Genomic DNA, 7,977 nt, shown 5'->3' with positions numbered 1-7,977 from the left:
CATCCACACCCTGCGAACTAGTTACATGGACATACAATAGACAGTACTATTATATTTATATAGATGTACTGCTGTCACATAAACTCCATACTTCCAAGATACACAAGCTCTTAACTCCCGTTTAGATCATAATTGGGTCAGTAAAAAGTGTTAATAAATCATTCGTAGTTTTAATCAAAATGTGTATTTAAGTGTTTTACACTCACAAAAAGAAACCTATCATTCTCTAGGTATTTCAAGAACTTGTAGCATTTCGCCACAATTTAATTCTTCGTATTGTTAGCCGATACTAGGCAGCTGGTACATAATTGAATAGAGTTGTTTAAACATCTGTTTAACTTAACAACAAGTAAAAGCTTGGAATGGTCTATTCTTTCATCGGGTGTGTGTCTGTGAGCCAGACTAGTTTCGGATCAATGACCCTGGACACTACCACCAATTTTGCAGAATAATGTTTTTCTTTTCTTCTTTTACAGCTACACAATAATGTCTCAGCACATCTTCAACATTGTTACAAAGTGTATTGAATTCGGATTATTTCATGGCCAGATGTTTGTCATAATCTCAAGAAACATTTTATTAAAGGTTTGTTTGGTTTGAATTTCGCGCAAAGCTACACCAAGGCTATCTGCGCCAGACGTTCTTAATTTAACAGTGATAGACTAGAGAGAACACCATCCACCGCCAATTCTTGGGCTACTCTTTTAACAACGAATAGTGGGATTGACCGTCACGTTATAACGTCCCCAAGGCTGGAATGGCGAATATTTTCGGTGACGGGGAGTCAAACCCACGACCCTCACGTTTTATGGATCTTAGATTTTGTAGACTTAAAAAATAATATTGAAAAAGCTTAAGGGAGTGTTGTTCACCTTATTTCAATTCCCAGAACATTAGGCACAGATTGATTAACATTAAATAAAGGTGAAATAGTTAACAAGTTTATAAATTTACTTCTTACACACTTAATAATTTCGTCGCCTCATTACAAACAAATTTGAAATTATTATTAGGGATAACGAGGAAAATTAAAAACTAAAGAAACTTAAAATACACAGTTAATCTGAGCGATAATTAGCCTAAGCCAGAAGCACAGAAATGCTCGTTATAAGACATTAGGCCTAATACATTTTTACACACCACATTATTAACTTAGTTCCTTAAGGATTTTCAAGAAGTAGAAGAGTGTATAATAACAGTATTCCAACCACACTATATTTGTTATATCCGTTGCCGACGAAGCATTGTAATCGTTCTTCAACGGTTTGTAAAAGACGTACACACCTCAACAATTGTTATTGTATCAAACTGCTTATATTAATAATGTTCCGATCATTACTGTGTTTGTTGTATCCCAGTCGGGTTGAAACGCGCCCTCGGAAATGGACATGACCAATATAGTGTGATTGAAATACACTCTCCTAATTCTTGAAAATCCTTAAGAAACTAGGTTAATAATGTAGTGTGTAAAAATGTATTAGGCCCAATATTAATTTCTTATGGCAAATATAGTTATAATCATTCTTCGCCGGTTTGTAAAAAGGCTTACACACCATAAAAAAAATACGTGCTTGGTTTTCTATTAATTAGAAATTACAACAACATATAAATCATTTTTTAATTCTAAGTACAAGTGAAAAATAGATTATTCCTAGTGGATATAGCTGGAACTCACGACGGCGGAAACAACCATAAATCATCAGTGAGAGGCCTAGCCCACGTGCCTAATAATACCGGTCGCAATTCTGTTAGGAGATAGGATCTTGATTTCTAATTCACTCTATCGATAATTCTATTGTTTAACATCCAATGTACGACGTCTATTACGAAAAATAAATACAAGTTTGTGGTTGAGAAAATAATTTGTTCAAATTAATGATAATCCCACTCGTATCGTTTTGACGGCTTATTTAATAACAGCTTTAACCGTATTGTGAAACGATGACGTCACTGTTTGTTGTGTAATGCAGAGAAGCAATAAGACGTAGTTGGATAGCAGATTTTGTTAGCTTCTTTTAGTACAAAACCACATTGGGTTGTCTGTTGTGTCCACCACGGGGAATAGAACCCTGGATTTTAGCATTGTAATTCCATAAAGTTTCCGCTGACCCACCAGGACACAAAAAATATAGAAAAACTTAATGTCAAATTTCTTGTGAAATACACATTTAAATAAAGTTACACAATGGGCTATCTGTCTTGTGCCCACCACGACATCGAAACCCAATTTTAGCGTTATTAGCCGACAGGCTTAACGCTGAGCCACTGTGGGGGGGGGGGGAGCATATATTTAAAGCTGTCTTTGTTTGGACGGGGAGTTAAGTGTGAGAAAATTCAGTATTTGATAAAAAATAACACGCCATCTATTATAAACTTTTGAACATGCCAAGTTATTTTAAGATCACGGGCTGAATACCACCAAACAAAATTAAACAACTCCCTTTTTATTCAAAAATAGATCCCGTATGTTATTGAGCATAGGGAAATTTCTCTTAGTTTGTTTAATGGACTATTTCATATCTAGTAGATTGTGGTTTGCTTAATGGACTGTTTCATATCTAGTAAACTGTACTTGACAATTACCGATTTTCCAAAGTTTTTATATGCATTCGTTTGTTATCGTTCATTACCTATGATACAATGGTTAACCTATATCAAGTTTCTGTTTGCGTTCATAAGTTTATCTACTAAAATAAATCTTTCCATCTTCATACTGGGCAATTTCGTTGCAACAAAGATGTAAAATTAATGGAGTTTTTAAAGTCTGTTACGTCTCCGTTCGTTCGTTAATTAATTTTCCGTAAATTCGTTCCAACGAAACTTTAGCGACACAAGTCCTTTCTTAAATAAACTGGTTTATTCTTTCCGAATACAACTTTACCGATACACTTAATTTCAACAGTCGCTCTATAACAACGCTATAACTCACGTCTCACGTGGCCAACAATATTTTGTCCACATACATTCAATTACTCATTACCTCCCCGTCGCTTCGTGGCCGGTCTTATATATACAAGACTACACTATATCTAGTAATCTCCCGACAATTCACGAAGGTTCGAGAAGGACGTGGCGTGATACTAATCGCGTGACCTCGCTGACGCAACAAGTCCTTTTTAATCACCAATAAAGTAACCTAAAATAATTTAGGTATTTGTATAATGTTAGAGCTCGTGCTTAAATTATTATTTCCCATTATATATCGGACCAAATGTTCAATGATTACATATACATGTTACAGATTTCTTGAGTTAGAAGCCTAATGTTTTCTTTGATTGGCCGTACCCTCTGCTGAATGTTCTATACAAATCACCGTTATAAGAGGCCTAACTGTATTTCTTTGATTTGTCAGCCCAAGCTATGCTGATGAGCCTTCAATAGGCAAAACTGCAATCGCAAGCAGAGGTTACGGTTATTCAAAGAAAACGTTAGGCCTCTACTTCACGGATTTTCCTTTCACTTTTACCTTTAGTGAAAATAAAAATAAATCTATAACGTATATGTGTAATCATTAAAGATGTAAAACGTATTGAACAAATACATTAGTATTAGGCCTATTACATTTTTAAACACTACATTCTTAAACTAGTCTCTTAGAGATCTTCAAGAATCAGAAAAGTGTATAATAATAGTTTTTCAAGCATACTACATTTGTCATATCCGTTGTCAACGGCGCGTTTCGCTCAATCCAGGTCTTCAGGCCCAGTATATTTATGTTTAAGATTTCTTTTTATTTTCACCAGAGGTGAAATTGAAAGGAAAATCTGTGGCGTAGAGGCCTAATGCACGAATTCTTCTTGCAACATTCCAATCTGCTAGCCTACAATACGTGAAAGTAAAGCTTTATTGGTTACTTGACTTTATTGAAACAATGTATGAGACATCTCTCGGCATTAATAAATTCAGATCTTTCTCTAAGTATTGTTTTTCAAGATACTAAAACTATCCTATTCTTGGAATTTTTAAATGTTATACATAATTATATAACATGAATATAGATACTTATTTTTAAATGTTAAACATAATTACATAGCATGAATATAGATACTTATTTTTAAATGTTATACATAATTACATAACATGAATATAGATACTTATTTTTAAATGTTATACATAATTACATAACATGAATATAGATACTTATTTTTAAACGTTAAACATAATTACATAACATGAATATAGATGCTTATTTTTAAATGTTATACATAATTACATAACATGAATATAGATACTTATTTTTAAATGTTATACATAATTACATACATGAATATAGATACTTATAATTTATTAGCTTTTCGATTTCCATTACGAATTTTGCCTTTTGAAAAGTACAGTTATGTTGTTGGAACGAGCTGTTCATGGTTGTCTAGTTAGAGATTTTGCACCTGTGGTATATCCCACCCACCCCTATTTTTTGCACTTGTACCCGTCTATTTTCAACTCATGTAACCATCATATTTATTCTTTATCATTCTTTTTATGAATAGTCGTACTAAAAGACTTTTTGGAAATTAACAGCTAAAACTTTTAATAGTTGTATACAAAGATCAATGACTTCCATCATGAAAAGTGTGGTATTAATACTAAGACAGAGATTTTTTTTTTTTATATAATGATTTAATTTTAAATAATAATTTAAATTTTATAAGGTTTACCCAGGTGGAGCATCAGTAAGTCGATGGATTGATAACACTAAAAGCAGCGTTCAGTTTCTCTCGGTGGACACAGTAGATAACACGAAGTGGCTTTTTTTTAAATGAAAAACATACACTTTTAGCACGTTATCCCAAACACCGAACATCCTGCTATGGATTTCACTTAACAAATAGCAATGCAATAAAAGAAATTAAAGATATAAATTTAAAATTGAAAGTAATAAAAGTGAATATTATTTATCTCACGGATGTTTAATTCCTAATTATTTATAGTTGGCAAGATTTTTAGTAGATAGTGTGTGTGTGTTAATAGAAACATATGAAACTCATAATTTGCAGGTCTTACATTTAGAGTATCATTACTGCAAATTTTTATTTTCGAAACCATACTAACTTTTAATTAATTTCATTTCAGTGAAAGAAATAGATAAAATTACTCATCTGTACGTAATTTAGGGTAATACATGATTTTCTTTTTTTCTAAAACAGTGGTTCTCAAACTATGGGGCGCCCTCTAGGGGCGCAACCGTTTATTTTTCTTTTTGTTTTTGCTAGGGGCGCGTGAGAAGTGTCAGGAATTCGTCTTTCGTTTGTTGTTTTAAAGCTAAGTTTATTGTTGTCATCATTGGTGTCTGTATATATATATATATATATATCGGTTTAAATGAATCAAATACTTGTGGGTTTTTGTTTTGGGGGGGGGATATTACAGAGAAAAAAAAAGTGGAAGTGACCTAAAAATTTAAGAAACACTGCTCTAAAACGTACTTTGGGCTGTGAGTGCTTTATATGAGTTATAACATGATGTTGAACTTACACTTGTTATACATATTTTGCCATCTAGTGGTGGTTTAATAAACCTTTTTTTCAAATACTCATATATATCAATAAAATAAATTTATTACTGGAAGGTATTTCAAAATTTATAATAAAATGATATAGCAGTTTACGCGCCAAATTTTTAAAAAATAAGGTAAAACATTTATTTTGCAAGACCTAAAATGCTGTAAACATTACAAGTTATTTCTTTGTTATGACTCTCAAATATATAAAAAATATACATAAACGAAGCCATTTTCGGTTCCATAGAAACTCTTCTATTTCTACTGAAATCTGTGGAAAGAAACAATAAGGAAATATTCTATATGAATTTCAAAGGAATGAAAAAGAATTTGAACACTATATGGAAAAGTAAAAATAAATAAATAAAAGTAAATAAAATGTAAAAGTTTTGACAGAATGAAAAAGAATGAAATGGGAAGATAATATTAAAATATGTCTATGTGAAAAGAGAATGATCAGAAACAGAAGTAATGTTTTCAGAATAACTCTACAGAAGATAAGAGCTTGAAATTAAGCGTAACATTTTGAATAATTGTTCTAAGTTATAAAAGCAGGTAATAAAAAGGTGACATTCTCAAAATAGTAATACCATTATAATGTATTATATTGTTGGAAAGGTTCTTTTGGATTAGTTGATAAAAAGTCCAACCTGCGTAACGATAATTAATTTATTTCCTCAATAAACGTTTGCTACAGGCTACATTCACTTCCACACAACCTTTAGGCTTAAGTTCACAAATAAAAAAGAACACGTTTGATCAGATATTCCAATACTAATGGTATGCCTAACTTATAAATATATTTCCTCGCTAAGCGATCGAGCAACTAAATAGCAGAATAGACGCGATAACTCTTAAGTTCTAACATTAAATAGATTTTCTGACACTGAACTGAATCACTTATTAAATACTCAGTAGCTCATTAACTGCTAATTACTTCAATGATCCTTGTATTTATAATGTGCCCTCATTTCTGCGTATGAAATGAATTCACTCGATTCTTAACCTTCAAGAACATTCTAGATCTTGACGTCATCGTAATGACGAGATTCCTCTAGCAAACGTATAAATTAACACATTGAAATTAGAACTTACAACAATACAAATGATAAGAGCGGATAATATGAAATATAATATTATAGATAAATTTCTTTACATTATCAATTCAAGAAACGAAAAGATAGCATGTTTGATTTATTTTATGGAAAGGAGAAAAGGAAGCACTAAAGTAGTATTTAAAAAGCAGGAGATAAAAGAAAGGAATTGAAAAAAAATACTAAAAACTACTGAAGATGAAAGATAGAACTAATAATATAATAGATATTTTTGAACATTATTTAAAGATTGTTTATTTGTTTGTAATTAAGCACAAAGCTACACAAAGGGCTATTCTGTGCTCTGCCCACCACGGGTATCGAAACCCGGATTCTAGCGTTGTAAGTCCGCAGACATACCGCTGTGTCACTGGGGGGGGGGGCTATTTAAAGATAATAAAAATGAAAAGTAAAAATTATTCTTTAAACATTCTTTACAGACGATTAAATAAAGAAAAAGGATATTATTATAATATAATATTATAATATTAATATTATAAATGTATTTATATTAAAAATTCAAGAGAATTAATGAATGAATATTCTACATATATATATTTCAAGATGTAGAATAATAAAAAATAAAGAACATTTTTCTAACATCGTTTTTTTTTTCAGAAGATAAGGAAAAGAAGAATGAAAGGAATATTCTTTACAACTTTTATAAAAAATCAGAACAGAAAATATATAGGTAATAAATAATGTAAACCAGTTTTCATCAGCACAAAACAACATGCTAATTCTCTAAGCCTATTTCATAAAATATGAGAGTAGGAAAAAGGAAAGTAGTACTTTTTATAAATATTTTATAGATGACAACTATTTATAGCAGATAAGAGCATGAAAGAGTTGCGTTATTTCCTAAGCCCATTTTCAAGAAAATGAAAGAAGCAGGAAAGAAAGCTAATATTCTTCACAAGGTTTTCGATAAAATAGGAGGAGTAAAAGAAATGATAAGAGCTTAAATTCGTTTTTTTACAGAAGATAAAAACAGGAAACTGAACGTAATTAAGAGTTTTGATAAATTATGTACATAAGATAACAGTAGGAAATAGAAAATTGATATTCTTAATACATGTTGTTATAAAATAATAATATCAAACAGGAACTTAATATTCTAAACAGATTTAAAAACAGACAAAAAGAAAAAAAAACAAAAATAATATTTATGGCATATCTTTAGATAGGATCAAGTAGGAAGCAGGAAGATAATATTCTTAATAATTGTTTTCAGAAGATAAGAGCAATCAACATTGATATAGCATTGTAAGTAGGTTATTATGAAGCTAAATGCATAAAAATAATATTCTAAAAATATCTTTGAAATACAAAATGATATACAGGAAGATGACAAATATTATTTTGAAATTATTTATCGAGGGTAAG

Source organism: Limulus polyphemus, unplaced genomic scaffold (assembly GCF_000517525.1).
Source record: "Limulus polyphemus unplaced genomic scaffold, Limulus_polyphemus-2.1.2 Scaffold518, whole genome shotgun sequence".
Classification (NCBI taxonomy): Eukaryota; Metazoa; Arthropoda; class Merostomata; order Xiphosura; family Limulidae; genus Limulus; species Limulus polyphemus.
The sequence above is the reverse complement of the archived record's forward strand: the minus strand, read 5'-3'. Positions refer to the sequence as shown.